Below are 15,270 nucleotides of genomic sequence, written 5' to 3' on the forward strand. Positions count from 1 at the left end.
TCCCCTTCTTCACCTTTTGTCCTCTTTCTGCTCCTCACTTGCCTATTTCTGCAACGCAGTCTCTTTTTTATGCACCTCCATTGCTTCTTTCTGTGCATTTCTTCCTTCTCTCCGCACTCCTCTTATTTCTTTCTGCACCTTTATTCCTCCTACTACATATTTCTCCCTTTTTCGGACTCTTTCTTCCTGTTTCTGCACTTCTCTTGCCTAATTTTTGCACCTACCTTTACACTTTCTGTGCCTCTCTTGCTTCTTTCTGCACCTCTCTTACCTCTTTCTCAATATCAGTTGCTTTTTTCTGTACTTCTCTTGCTTCTTTGCGTACCTTTCTTCATCTTTATGCACTTCTCTTGCCTCTTTTTGCAACTCTCTTGCTTCTTTCTACACCTTTCTTCCTCTTTCTACACATTTCTATTTATTTATGCATCTCTCTTCTGTCTTTCTGAAACTCTTTAGCTTCTTTTCCTCACCTTGCTTGCCTCTTTCTGTACCTCAAATGCCTCTTTCTGTACCTCACTCTCCTCTTTTTACACCTCTTTTGTTTCTTTCTGTACTTCTCTTGCTTCTTGCTGCACCTTTCTTCCTCATTCTGCACCTTTCTTCCTCTTACTGTACCTTTCATCCTCTTTCGGCACCTTTCTCCCTATTTCTGCACTTCTCTTACCTCTGTCTACACCTCTCTTGCCTCTTTCTGCACCTCTTTTGCTTCTGTTTTGCACCTTGCTTTACTTTTCTGTATCTCACATGTCTCTTTCTACACCACACTCTCCTCTTTCTGTACTTTTCCCCCTTCTTTCTGCAGATCTCTTGTTTCTTTCTGTACCTTTCTTCCTCATGCTGCACCATTATTCCTCTTACTGCACCTTTCCCCCTTAGTTTGAGCCTTTCTTTCCATTCCTGCACTTCGCTTTTACTCTTTCTGTAACTCTTTTACCTCTTTCTGAACCTCTGTTGCTTCTTGCTGTACTTCTCTTGTTTCTATACATGCCTTTCTTCCTCTTCCTGCACTTCTGTTGCCTCTTGCTGTACCTCTCTTGCCTCTTTCTGTATATCGCTTACCTCTTTCTGTATCTCTGTTCTTTCTTTCTGCACTTCTTTACTCAACTTTCTTCCTCACTCATCATTACTCTTGCCTCATTTTGCAACTCTCTTGCTTCTTTCTGCACCGTTCTTTCTTTTTTCTGCACTTTTCTATCCCTTTCTGCACCGCCCTTGTGTCTTTCTAAACCTCACTTGTTTTTTTGCACCTTACTGCCTCTTTCTGTACCTCACTCTCCTCTTTCTGCACCTATCTTGCTCATTTCTGCACATCTCATGCTTCTTTCTGTGCCATTCTTCCTCATTTTGCGCCTTTATTCTTCTTACTGCACCTTTCTCCCTATCTTGGCAACTTTCTTCCTATTCCTTCACTTCTCATGCCCTTTCTGCACTTCTGTTGCCTTTTTCTGCACCTCTCTTTTTTCTTTTCTGCTCCTTGCTCTTCTCTTTATGCACCTCACATGCTTCTTTCTCCATCTCACTTTCCTCTTTCTGTACCTCTCTTGCTACTTTCTGCATTTCTCTTGCTTTATTTCTGCAACTTTCTTTCTCATTCTGCACCTTAAGTCCTCTTGGTATACCCTTCTCCCTCTTTTAGGCCCTTTCTTCCTATTTCTGCACTTCCCTTACATCTTTCTGAAACTCTGATGATTCTTGCTGCACTTCTCTAGTTTCTTTACACACCATTTGTCCTCTTTCAGCACTTCTCTTGACTCTTTTTGTACTTCTCTTGCCCCTTTCTTCACCTCCCTCTGTTTATTTCTGCATCTCTTTTGCTTCTTTCTGTACCCTTTTTCCTCTTTCTGCACCTTCCTATCTCTTTTTCAACAACTCTTGTGTCTTTCTGAACATCTCTTGCTGTACCTCATTCTCCACGTTCTGTACATCTCTTGCTTCTGTCTGCACTTCTTTTACTTCTTTCTGCACCTGTCTGCCTCATTCTGGTCCTTTAATTGTTATACTGCACCTTTCTCCTTTTTTGGCACCTTTCTTCCTATTTCTGTACTTCTCTTGCCTCTTTCTGCAGTCCTCTTCCCTCTTTCTGCGCGTCTCTCATGCTTCTTTTTCGCACCTTGCTTGCCTCTTTCGGTACCTCACATGCCTCTTTCTGTGCCTCACTCTCTTATTTCTGCATCCCTCTTGTTCATTCTGATCTTCCCTGGCTTATTTCTATACCTTTCTTCTGCATTCTGAACCTTTAGTCCACCTAATGCACCTTTGTCCCTCTTGTGGCACCTTTCTTCCTACTTCTGCACCTCTCTTGCCTCTTTATGCACCTCGCTTGCTTCTTTTCTTCACCTTGCTTGCCTCTTTCTAAACGCCACATACATGTTTATGCACACCACTCTCCTCTTTCTGCTCCTCTCTTGCTTCTTTCTGTACCTCTCTTGCTTCTTTCTGTAATTCTCTTGATTGTTTCTGCACCTTTCTTCCTCATTCTGCACCTTTGTTTCTTTTACTACACCTTTCTCCCTCTTTTGGCACCGTTCTTCCTTTTTTTTACTTTTCTTGCCTCTTTCTGCACCTCTCTTCCCTCTTTCTGTATCTCTCCTTTCTCTTACCGAACCTCTGTGGAATCTTATGCACTACTAAAGCTTCTTTTCACACCTTTCTTCTCCCTTCTGCACTTCTCTTGCCTCTTTCTGCACCTTTAATTCCTCTTTCTGCACCTCATTCTCTTCTTTCGGCACCTCTCTTGCTTTTTTCTGTACTTCTGTTTTTTCTGAACCTCTCTTGCTTCTTTCTGCACCTTTCTTGCTTCTTTCTGCACTTCTCTTGCTTTGGACTGTATTGTATAACTCTTACTCCACCTACATTCCTCCTACTGTACCCTTTTCCCTCTTTCAGCACCTTATTTCCTATTTCTTTACCTCTCTTGCCTCTCTCTGTACCTCTCTTACCTCATTATGAATCTCTCTTTCTTCTTTCTACATAATTTTTCTCCTTTTGTCGCTTTCCTATTTCTGCAACTCAATCTCTTGTTTCTGGGCACCTATCCTTTCCTGTTTCTGCCCCTCTCATGTTTCTTTCGGCACCTCTCCTGCTTCTTTTTGCACTTCTCTTGCTTCTACAAATGTATTGTAACCGATTATCCTTTATCTTTTGATAAATAAATTCCCTGCCCAGCTGGACAAGGAAGTTAAATATACAGCAGCCTATTGTGTTCTATATAATAATTGTTCTTTACTCTCACAAATGCTAAGGACCTCTGTCTCCTAAAACGTAACTGATACCCATGGTCCATAGCTACCCGCTGGGTCACCCTTGTTTCCTAAAATCTCTCTTGCTTCTGACAGCACTTCTTTTACTTCTTTTTGCACCTTTCGTCCTCATTCTGTTCCTTTATTCCTCATACTGCACATTTCTCCCTTTTTTGGCACTTTTTTACCTATTTCTGCACTGTTTCCTGCCTCTTTCTGCAACTCTTTTGGTTCTTTACTGCACCTTGCGTACCTCTTGCAATACCTCAAATGCCTCTTACTACATTTCACTCTCCTCTTTCTGCACCTTTATTCCTCTTACTGCACCTTTCTCCCTTATTTGGCACCTTTCTTCCTGTATCTGCACTTCTCTTGCCTCTTTCTGCAGCCCTCTTGCCTCTTTCTGCACCTCTCTTGCTTCTTTTCTGCATCTTGCTTGCCTCTTTCTGTACCTTGCTTGACTCTTTTTGCACCACACATGCCTCTTTCTGCACCTCACTTTCCTATTCCTGCATCCTTCTTTCTTCTTTCTGTACCTATATTCCTCTTACTACACCTTTCTCCCTCTTTTGGCACCTTTCTTCCTATTTTTATACTTCTCTTGCCTCATTCTGCAACTCTCTTGCCTCTTTCTGTATCTCTCTTATTTATTTCTGAACTTCTGTGGGATCTTATGCACTTCTCTAACTTCTTTTCACACCTTTCTTCTTCTTTATCCATTTCTCTTGCCTCTTTCTGCACCTCACTCTCTTCTTTCAGCAACTTTCTTGATTTTTTCTGTACTTCTCCTGTTTCTTTCTATATATCTCTGGCTTTCTGCATCTTCCTTCCCCTTTGGTACATGTATTCCTCTTCCTGCATCGTACTTGCCTATTTCTGCAACTCAATCTCTTGTTTCTGAACCTCTCTTGCTTCTTTCAGCATCTTTCTTCTCCTTTCATCGCATTTCTTCTTCTTTCTGAATCTCACTCTCCTATTTCTGCATCCCTCTTACTTCTTTCTGCATTTAATTTGCTTCTTTCTGCATCATTATTTCTCCTATTGTACCTTTCTCTCTCTCTTTCAGCAACTCCCTTCCTATATCTGCACCTCTCTTTCCTATTTCTGCACCTTTCTTACCTCTTTCTGAACCTCTGTTGCTTCTTTCTTCACCTTTCTTCCTTTTTCTGCACCTTTCTATCTCTTTCTGCACCTCTCTTGTGTCTTTTTGAATAGATCACGCCTGAGTACAACTATATCTTACATGTAATGTTATTAAGCCAAATCAATTGTATGTCTACTCCATAAGGCTAAGACAGGTCCCCCAAGCATCCTGGGAATCATGGAAAATGTCTAGAAAGGTCTGTGGGGCAGGCACATGGTGTGCCGTATACTCCAATACCCCAGCGGCAATTGTCCCAACAATGCAATATGCGTTGCAGAACACTCGCCCCTGCAGAGCACAAAGGTGAGAGATGTTAGAGGGGTATCCCGGCCTGGCCTCTGTCATTTCCTGATAGGCACAGACGGGCCCGCCCTTGGTCTGGGCTTCGTCCGGGCTGCATCCTGCGTTGTGGTGGGAAAGGCTGCGCTATGAGCACGTTGGCCACGCCTTCCCCTCACTCGCGGCAGGTGTTTAGAAACAACGGTGCACTCTTGGGATTGCAGTCCACCCCAGAGTGTAAGGTACAAACCAACACGGATGGCGCAGTAGTACCACCGTAGCCCCTGGTACCCTCATCCCACTAGGGGTAATCAGGAGGTTGGAGAAATGCGGCGACAGCAAGGAGGCACCACGGGGACTAGGAGCAGGCAAGAGAACAGCATCTTGCTTCTTCTGCACTTCTCTTGCTCCTTTCTATACCTTTCTTCCTCTTTCTGAGCCTTACTTCCTCCTTCTGCAACTTTCTTCCTCTTTTCGCACATTTCTTCCTCTTTTAACACTTCTCTTATCTCTCTGTGCATCTCTCGTGTCTTTCTCAAACCCCTCTTGATTTTTTACTGCACCTCGATCTCCTCTTTCTGTACCTCTCTTACTTCTTTCTGCCCGTTTGTTCCTCTTTCAGCACCTCTCTTTCTCTTCCTCCAGTTTCTGTGCCTCTTTCTCCACTTCATTTGCATCTTTCTGCAACTCTCTTGTCTCTTTCTGCACCCTTCTTGCCTCTTTCTGTACCTGTCTGACCTCATTCTGCACATCGCTTGCTTCTTTTTGCACCTTTCTTCCTGTTTCTGCCCCTCTCTTGTGTCTTTATGTATCTCTCTTGCTTTTTTTCAGCACCTCACTTACCTCTTTCTGCACCTCACTTGCCTCTTTCTACACCTCACTACCTTCCTTCTGCACCTCTCTTGCTCCTTTCTGCTCCTTTCTTGCTTCTTTATGCAACTTGCTTTTTCTGCACTTCTCTTGCTTCTTTTTACAACTGTCTTCCTTTTTCTGAGCCTTACTTCCTCTTTCTGCGACTTTTTGTCTCTTTCAGCACCTTTCTTCCTCTTTTGACATGTCTCTTGCCCCTCTGTGCACCTCTCTTGCCTCTCTCTAAACCTCTCTTGCATCTTTCTGTACCACTCTTGATTCTTTATGCACTTCTATTGCCTCTTTCTGTGCCTCTCTTGCCTCTTTCTATACCTTACTCTCTTCTTCTGCACCTCACTTACTTATTTCTCTACATCTCTTACCTCTTTCTACACTTCTATTGCTTCTTTCTACACTTTTCTTGCTTCTTTCTATACCTCTTTAACCATTTCTGCACCTCTCTTGCCACTTTCTGCATGTTTCTTGCTGATTTCCGCACCTCTCTTGCCTCTTTCTGAACCTCACTCTCTTCTTTTTGTACCTCTCTTTGCAAGTCCCTTGCCTCTTTCCGTACCTCTCTTGTATCTTTGTGTACCACATTCTCTTCTTTCTACACATCTCTTGTATCTTGCAGTACTTCTCTTGCCTTTTTATGCACCTCTCTTGCTTCTTTCTGCACCCTTCTTCCTCTTTCTGCCTCTCACTTGCCTCTTTCTGTACCTCACTTGCCTCTTTCGATACCTCAATATCTTCCTTCTGAATCTCTCTTGCTTCTTTCTGCTCCTTTCTTGCTTCTTTTTGCAACTCTCTTGCTTCGTCTGTACTTTTCTACCTTCTTTCTGTAGCTTTCTTTCTCTTTCCGAGCCTTTTTTCTCTTTCTGTGACTTTCTTCCTCTTTAAGCACATTGCCTCCTCTTTCTACACTTCTCTTGCCTCTCTCTGCACCTCTCTTCCATCTATTTGCACTTCTCTTGCTTCTTTCTGCCCTTGTCTTCCTCTTTCAGCACCTTTCTTTCTCTTTCTCCATTTGTCGTGCCTCTTTCTCCACTTCATTTGCCTCTTTCTGCAACTCTATTGTCTCTTTCTGCACCCTTCTCGTCTCTTTCTGCACCTCTCTTGCTTCTTTCTGCACCTCTCTTGCTTCTTTCTGGACCTCTCTTACCTCTTTCTGCACCCCTCTTAACTCTTTCTGTACCCCTCTTAACTCTTTCAGCACCTTTTTTCCTCTTACTGCCCCTCTCTTGAGTTTTTATATACCTCTCTTGCTTCTTTTCAGCACCTCACTTGCCTCTTTCTGCACCTCACTTGCCTCTTTCTACACCTCACTATCTTCCTTCTGCACCTCTCGTGCTCCTTTCCTGCTTCTTTTTGCAACTATCTGTCTTCTTCTGCACTTCTTTATACCTGTCTTGCTCTTTTTGCACCTCACTTCCTCTTTCTGCAACTTTCTTCTTCGTTTAGCACCTTTCTTCCTTTTTTGACACTTCTCTTGCCTCTCTCTGCACCTCTCTTGCTTCTTTATGCACTTCTATTGCCTCTTTCTTCACCTCTCTCACCTCTTTCTGCACCTTATTCTCTTCTTCTGCACCTCACTTCCTTCTTTCTCTACCTCTCTTGCTTCTTTATGTACTTCTCTTGCTTCTTTCTGTATCTTTGTGCACCTCTATTGCCTCTATCTGCATGTCTCTTGCCTCTTTCTGCACCTCACTTGCATCTTTCTACACCTCACTATCTTCCTTCTGCACCTCCCTTGTTCCTATCCCCTCCTTTCTTGCTTCTTCTTGCCACTCTCTTGCTTCTTCTGCACTTCTCTAGCTTCTTTCTACACATTTCTTTCTCTTTCGGAGCCTTTATGTTAAATTCTTTGTATTTATATACTCTTGTGTTGAGCTCTGTTTCTTTTCAATTATTTTGGGCTGTGGAATAAAACTTCACTAACCTTCAATAACTGTCCTTTGTTTATTAAGTATCATAAATTGGTTTCAAGGGGATTTTTCTTTTTGATTTCTTCCCTATACACTTTTATGATGCTTAAAAGTTTCATCAGAGATTGTCTCTAGAAAAGATCCGAAACAAACAGGTCCCCCTTTCACCTGCAATGGGAGGGGAGATGATAGGAGGAGCACAATGATGCTCATTTCTACCAATTCTCTACTGTTCGCACAAAACATACAACAATGTACCATCAAACAACCTTACCTCCACATGCATGGTGCTTTTGTCTACAAATAGGCCTAAATAGGATAGACGGTGTTTCACAGACCAGGACTCAGAGCTGTAGAATAAACACATTTCCCAGCTTCCATCATAGAAAGTTCAGGTTCTTTGGAAGAGAGAAGTGAAGATTAAGGTTTGCCTATTCCCACAATCTAGTGATAATGACCAGACGCAGAGAACGTTGCAAGTTTGGTTCATAACTTTATATGAATGTAATTTCGTCTTGGAAAAATTGCTACAAATTACTTAATTAGGAAACACGACTCTTCAGGGCTTTAACTCAACTCCTGGATGTGGGTTGAGTATGGTCTGGAGTTTAAGGTAATATTCCACGTAGGTGGATTAGAGAGAGACACTGGGATTAGTAACATTCAAAATTCCTGGTAGGTAGTGGTGGAGTATCCAGTGGATTTGGAAGTAAGATCGCGTTCTATCAGCTCTGTTTCACCCTATTTGGGTGTGTCAGAGACTTCAGGGTAACGACGCTGAGTATTAGTGTATTTCAGGTGTTGACCGGGAGGGGATCCATCAGGTAGAAAACCTCGGAAAACAGGTGCGTTTTCTCGTTAGCGGTGAGCCTTGGTTCGGTATCCCTCCTCCGTTGGTTCCCGGTGGCCGTCTGTCCGCTCACGACAGACGGCCACCGGGAACCAACGGAGGAGGGATACCGAACCAAGGCTCACCGCTAACGAGAAAACGCACCCGTTTTCCGAGGTTTTCTACCTGATGGATCCCCTCCCGGTCAACACCTGAAATACACTAATACTCAGTGTCGTTACCCTGAAGTCTCTGACACACCCAAATAGGGTGAAACAGAGCTGATAGAACGCGATCTTACTTCCAAATCCACTGGATACTCCACCACTACCTACCAGGAATTTTGAATGTTACTAATCCCAGTGTCTCTCTCTAATCCACCTACATGGAATATTACCTTAAACTCCAGACCATACTCAACCCACATCCAGGAGTTGAGTTAAAGCCCTGAAGAGTCGTGTTGACTCAACGGCACACGACGAAACACGTGTCGGCTTACTGATATTCCTCAAGTCTGGATTTATTAAATCTACACCCTGCTGGGACAAGAAACACACCAAAGGATCTGCTTCTATGTTATTTCATTCTTTGATACTTGTTTATTGTACTGAATTGTGTAACACTTGTTTGTAGTTGCGAGAGCACAGCTGTTCAATTTCGTATAGTCTCTGACTTGTTAGACGGTTAAGGGTGTTTTTCCGCCTGCTCTTTACGCACTACATAGCCACCATTCTTGAAATACACACATTAACGTAAAATTTGAGGCAGTGCGCCCATGACATCTGAACTCTAAAAAATACCCCCAAGTAGTTTACTTAATTAGGAAATACAGCAAATTTGAAAAAATATTAGTAAACGTTGATTCTTATGAGTCTGTAATGAAAAACACTCAAAGACAGATAGCCTAAGATAGTAAATCACCAAATCCATAACTCTTGACTCCACTGACATGTAAACCTCTTCATGTCCAGCAAGGCAAACGTCAGTTCTATGCGTTCCAATTTCTCCACAGCCACTCTTGCTTTCAATCATTTGCCCTTGGCTTCCACTCCTGGCTCTGTTAATTCCCTGAAATTGAATATGCATGCATTATTTACCAGTCCAGTTGCAGATTCCAATAAAAGTCCTCAAGATAAATGTTGAATGTGGCCCTTTCTGAAGGGCCACCCGAAAATGTTTTGCCATTTCCCCCCCACTTTTTTTAAATCCATTTTTGTTGGTCTTAGGACTCTGCGCTTTACCACTACTAACCAGTGCTAAGGAGCTTCTGTTCACACCCCTAAAACATTGTTAGATTGGCTTCGACCCACTTGGCATACTTAATTTCCCTGTAAGTGCCTTACAGACAGGTATACCATGTACCTGGGACTAAATAAATGCAACTTGTTGTCCTACAGCACCAATTGTGGCACTCACTTAAGTAGCACTTTAAAACATGTGCGATTGCAGCCTGAATGCAGTAATAAACTGCCATGTCAACTTGCCATTTAAATCCCCTTGGCAAGCTTTAGATTCCTCTTTTATTACATATAAGCCACCCCTAATGTAAGCCTTAGATAGCTGTGTGGCAGGTTGCTGTGTAATTAAAAGGCTTCGACATGTACTTTTAAGGTTTGCATGTTCTGGTAGCGAAAAACTCCTAAATTCACTTTTGACTACTGTGAGGCCTACCTGTCCCCTAGGATAACTTTGGAGTTTCCTTATTACCAATTGTGAGAAGATTTCTATATCATGTTTGGAGTTTATGAAATTGTAATGCTAAACCCTCTTTAATGGTAAAGTCAGATTTTTCATTACAGTTCTGAAAATGCCACTTTTTACATGCTCTTAGCCCTTCAGAGACTCTAGCCTGCCTTTGGTCACAAGACTGGGTGTAACTGACAGTCAGACGTTGTGAATTTCTCCCAGACAGTCACACAATAGAGTGAATCAGTGTGCTTGAATGGGCCATCTGCTGGCCCAACTTGCAACTGAATACCCTGTGCACTGGCTTCACTCAATGGGCATGATAGCCTCGCATTGCCACTGCAGCCAGCTTGAGCCAGGGTACAGGAGTCAGGAAATTACATGCACTTCAAAGCTAATGTCTAGCATTTTATTTCACCTTCCAGAACCAGGGTACCAGGATATAAATGTAGGACCTCAGACACCAACTCCTCAGTTTACTACTGGACCTGCGGAGGATTCACAGAGGACTAACTGCTGTCTGACCTGCTTTGCACTCTGCAAAACTGATGTTGGTGCTGTTGTTCCTGGAAGTGTGAATCCAAGGGCTAGTTTGCTGGAATTCTGTATGGATCCACTGGGAGAGAAAAGGCTCCCCCTTTCTGGAACTTGCACCTGGACCCAGCCTGAGTGAGTCCTGAACCCTTGAGATGTCTTCCTGTAGTCCTGGACCCTTGGTTGGGTTATAATGGTACCAAGAAGGCCAAATCCTAAAACGGAGGTCTTAAAACATTATTTGACAAAAACTGCTCTATTTATCTCTTGGGCACCAAGGGGCTGCTTACAATGCAGTAAGGTTTGGCTCTGACCCTCGGTCATAGCCATCCTTACCACATCATAATTACCGATTTGGTTTCCCTTCCAACCGACCCATTACGGTTGGAAGGGAAACCAAATCCATATTCCAGATGGATTTTGATGGGCTCAGAGAAGAAGGCCCACAGTAATCCCACGGGTTACTGGCCGAGGGAGGATGATGGCAGTTTCCCACTGCCTTCTTATGCCGTCAAATAAATGCATTGGGAAACTGCTTATGGGCTAGCAGCATGGTCCCCATGGGTGCCAGACTACCATATGGTGCCCCCTGTTGATCCCTGTACCTGGGTGCAGGCAGGCTAAGTGCAGAGCCTTGCAGAACCCCCTGACCGATAGAATGAGACTGAGAGATGTACGGTGGTGCTGACACCCGAAAAGATCTTTCCTCTAGAAATGATCAAATCCATTCTAAGGCGGATCCCGCGATCCCTACGGCCTCCAGCCGATACAGAAGAATATCATGCAACACCGTATCAAAGGCAGCACTGAGATCTAACAAAATCAGTGCTGCACTCTGACCAGCGTCGAGGATCGTCCTTAAATGTTCAGTTGTGGCAAGAAGGGTGGACTCAGTGCTATGGCCAGGCCTGAACCCGTTTTGAGACGGATCCAGAATGTCATTAAGGGTCAGATATTGAGATAATACATTGTTCACATGGGCCTCAGTTATCTTGGCCACCCACGAGAGGAGGGAGATGGGCCTGAAGTTTTCCGGTTTATACGGATCCAATAAGGGCTTCTTGATGATGGGGGATACCCACGCCTGTTTCCAGGCCCTAGGAACTTTGGCTGTGAAAAGAACAGGTTGAGTATAGTGCCAAGCGGCTGTTGAAGGGGCATCAGGACTCCACAAACTGTAGCGGCCTAATAGGGTACGATGGAGATCCCGATTTCACTTTCCTGCATAGTTTAGCTAGCTCTTCACTAGAGATCTCTGGTATAGTTGCTAAGGTGGGGCCACCAGCACTAATGTCGGCGGGGACATGAGGACCAGGGGAGTGCTGCGAAAAAGTCTTGTAGATCTTAATCACTTTTTCAACAAAGAATGTAGCCAATTCTTCGCACTGCTGTGTAGAAGTTAAATTAGATTCCCTGGTTCTGGAGCTCTTTAGCTCTTGCACAATTTTAAAGATACATTTAGTGGGGTTAGAGCTGGCTTTTATTTCTTCTGCATAGAATGTAGCGCGTGCAGGACAGATCGCTTTATGATAAAGCTTTATTTTAGTCAAATAAATTGCTTTATCCCCCTCTTTATAGTCCCTCCTCCATATCCGCTCAGCTCTCTTGCATTCCTTCCTCAGTGCTCTCAAAGCCTCACTGTACCATGGATTGTAAATGGATCTACGCCCCTTAGTCCATTTAACCGGAATAAAAGCATCCAGACCCCTCACAATCCAGTCAGAGAAGATAGTGTACGCCACATCCGGATCCACTGTGTCCCCCTGGGAAAATGTCTCTAGGAAGGCATGAAAGTCCTTCAATTTGAGGTTGTGCCAAGGCCTTTTCAAAACCCTATTTACCTCCTCCACCCTAAAAGGCTCAAGGATCTCCAGGCTAGCTCTAACCAGAAAGTGGTCAGTCTAGCCCATAGGCAACGGTATAGCCACATTCACTGCCGGAATATTTGAAAACACTGGGTCCACAATATGTCCAGCCAAGTGCGTAGCGCCATGAATTAGTGGATCTAGCTGTAAGGCGGCTAAGTCCGCCAACAGATTACGGATGATCGGATCCTGGGTCTGATCAAAATGGAGATGCAGATCCCACCACCAATGAGTTAGCTGCCTCTAACTAAGTATGGGCGGAAAATCCGTTACGCTCGCGGATTTTGGGTAAATTCGCAATCCGCGAGATTTGCGAATTTCCCGCAAAATCCGCAAATTCGCACGCAGCGGATTTTTTTTTCTTGGTGATACAATTTTGCGGCGCGCGGCGTTTATCATCGTTTGCCGAGTTGTTTTTCTCGATATTTTGCGAGTGCTGCGCCATTTTGCATCTTGCTGCGGGATCCCGCGGGAATTTGGCGAGCGCGATTACGTCATCGCGGCTTGCCAACTTGCACAGCGAGAGTTTGTCAACGCGAGTACGGCGAGATCACGTCTCGCGGTACCTCGCAATTGCGAGATTTGAGATGCGGCGAGCAGCAACAATCTCGCACAAGCGAAAATATAAAATTTGCAATTCTGCACAAGAAACCCACCAGCAAGCATCATAAACCTTCTTGAAATGATGATTTTTATCTGAATAACTCCTTAGGTTGACATTTGCCTGCACTTTTTTAGTGAGGAGTCCATTTTGGGGAGGGGGGAGGGGGTGGGAGGAAGGAAGTGCCCCACAGTCTTCAACTTCCTGTTCCTGTCCAGCAGGCTCCTCCCAGTGCTTTGTGCATCTCCTGGTCACTTTTCATTTGGATCTGGAGCTGGAAGGATTACTTTTTGTGGATGCTGCTGGATATTTGGATTTGAGGCCTTTTTGACTTTCTTTGGATCACTGTTGGATTAGAAATTTTACAAGTAAGTTTGTTTGGGGCATTACAGTTGCTGCAACTACAATTTTGGAATTTTCGATTTTTGGGCTGTTTTGGGGCCTTTTCCCCAGGGGTACTCAGTGGTGGGTGGACTGAGTCTTTCTGTGGGGTGTCTTGAACTTAAACATCATGGAGGGCATGGATGGATTGGGATTGTGCTGATTTTTCAGTGATTTTCGTTTTTTTGGGCTGTACTTGTGGCCTTTTCACCAGGGGTATTTGAGTCTAGCATGGGCCTAGTCTTTCTGTGAGGTGTCTTGAACTTAAACATCATGGAGGGCATGGATGGAATGGGATTGTGCTGATTTTTCAGTTATTTTCGTTTTTTGGGGCTGTACTTGTGGCCTTTTCACCAGGGGTATTGAGTCTAGCATGGGCCTAGTCTTTTTGTGGGGTGTCTTGAACTTAAACATCACAGAGGGCATGGATGGAATGGGATTGTGCTGATTTTTCAGTGTTTTTCGATTTTTGGGGGTGTTCATGGGGAGGGACAGGCCATGTGGCTGGGGGCCATTTTGAGTGCTGCTACAGGCCCTGGCCATGTGCTGGGAGGCAAGTGGCCATTTTGAATGCAGGCTTTGTTGTTAGGCCTGCAACCATTTTGCCTACTTTTCAACCTTTATGCCCAGGGGTAGTGAGTCTTGCATGGGCCTAGTCTTTCTGTGGGGTGTCTTGAATTTAAACATCATGGAGGGCATGGATGGAATGGGATTGTGCAGATGTTTCAGTTTTTTCGTTTTTGGGGGCTGTACTTGTGGCCTTTTCTCTAGGGGTATTTGAGTCTAGCATGGGCCTAGTCTTTCTGTGGGGTGTCTTGAACTTAAACATCATGGAGGGCATGGATGGAATGGGATTGTGCTGATTTTTCAGTGATTTTCGTTTTTTGTGACTGTACTTGTGGCCTTTTCACCAGGGGTATTGAGTCTTGCATGGGCCTAGTCTTTCTGTGGGGTGTCTTGAACTTAAACATCATGGAGGGCATGGATGGAATCGGATTGTGCTGATTTTTCAATGTTTTTCGATTTTTGGGGGTGTTCATGGGGAGGGACAGGCCATGTGGCTGGGGGCCATTTTGAGTGCTGCTACAGGCCCTGGCCATGTGCTGGGAGGCAAGTGGCCATTTTGAATGCAGGCATTGTTGTTAGGCCTGCAACCATTTTGCCTACTTTTCAACCTTTATGCCCAGGGGTAGTGAGTCTTGCATGGGCCTAGTCTTTCTGTGGGGTGTCTTGAATTTAAACATCATGGAGGGCATGGATGGAATGGGATTGTGCAGATTTTTCAGTGATTTTCATTTTTTGGGGCTGTACTTGTGGCCTTTTCACCAGGGGTATTGAGTCTTGCATGGGCCTAGTCTTTCTGTGGGGTGTCTTGAACTTAAACATCATGGAGGGCATGGATGGAATGGGATTGTGCTGATTTTGCAGTGTTTTTCGATTTTTGGGGGTGTTCATGGGGAGGGACAGGCCATGTGGCTGGGGGCCATTTTGAGTGCTGCTACAGGCCCTGGCCATGTGCTGGGAGGCAAGTGGCCATTTTGAATGTAGGCATTGTTGTTAGGCCTGCAACCATTTTGCCTACTTTTCAACCTTCATGCCCAGGGGTAGTGAGTCTTGCATGGGCCTAGTCTTTCTGTGGGTTGTCTTGAATTTAAACATCATGGAGGACATGGATGGAATGGGATTGTGCAGATTTTTCAGTAATTTTCGTTTTTGGGGCTGTACTTGTGGCCTTTTCACTAGGGGTATTTGAGTCTAGCATGGGCCTAGTCTTTCTGTGGGGTGTCTTGAACTTAAACATCATGGAGGGCATGGATGGAATGGGATTGTGCTGACTTTTCAGTGATTTTCGTTTTTTGGGGCTGTACTTGTGGCCTTTTCACCAGGGGTATTGAGTCTTGCATGGGCCTAGTCTTTCTGTGGGGTGTCTTGAACTTA

General features: G+C 44.3%; 1 protein-coding gene across 1 annotated transcript in view; it reads right to left on the reverse strand.

The window, feature by feature from the left end:
• LOC147724960 (uncharacterized) overlaps window positions 1–15,270 on the reverse strand; it is a 43,931-nt gene that overhangs the window by 6,272 nt on the left and 22,389 nt on the right.

Source organism: Lissotriton vulgaris, chromosome 4_1 (genome assembly GCF_964263255.1).
Source record: "Lissotriton vulgaris chromosome 4_1, aLisVul1.2, whole genome shotgun sequence".
NCBI lineage: Eukaryota > Metazoa > Chordata > Amphibia > Caudata > Salamandridae > Lissotriton > Lissotriton vulgaris.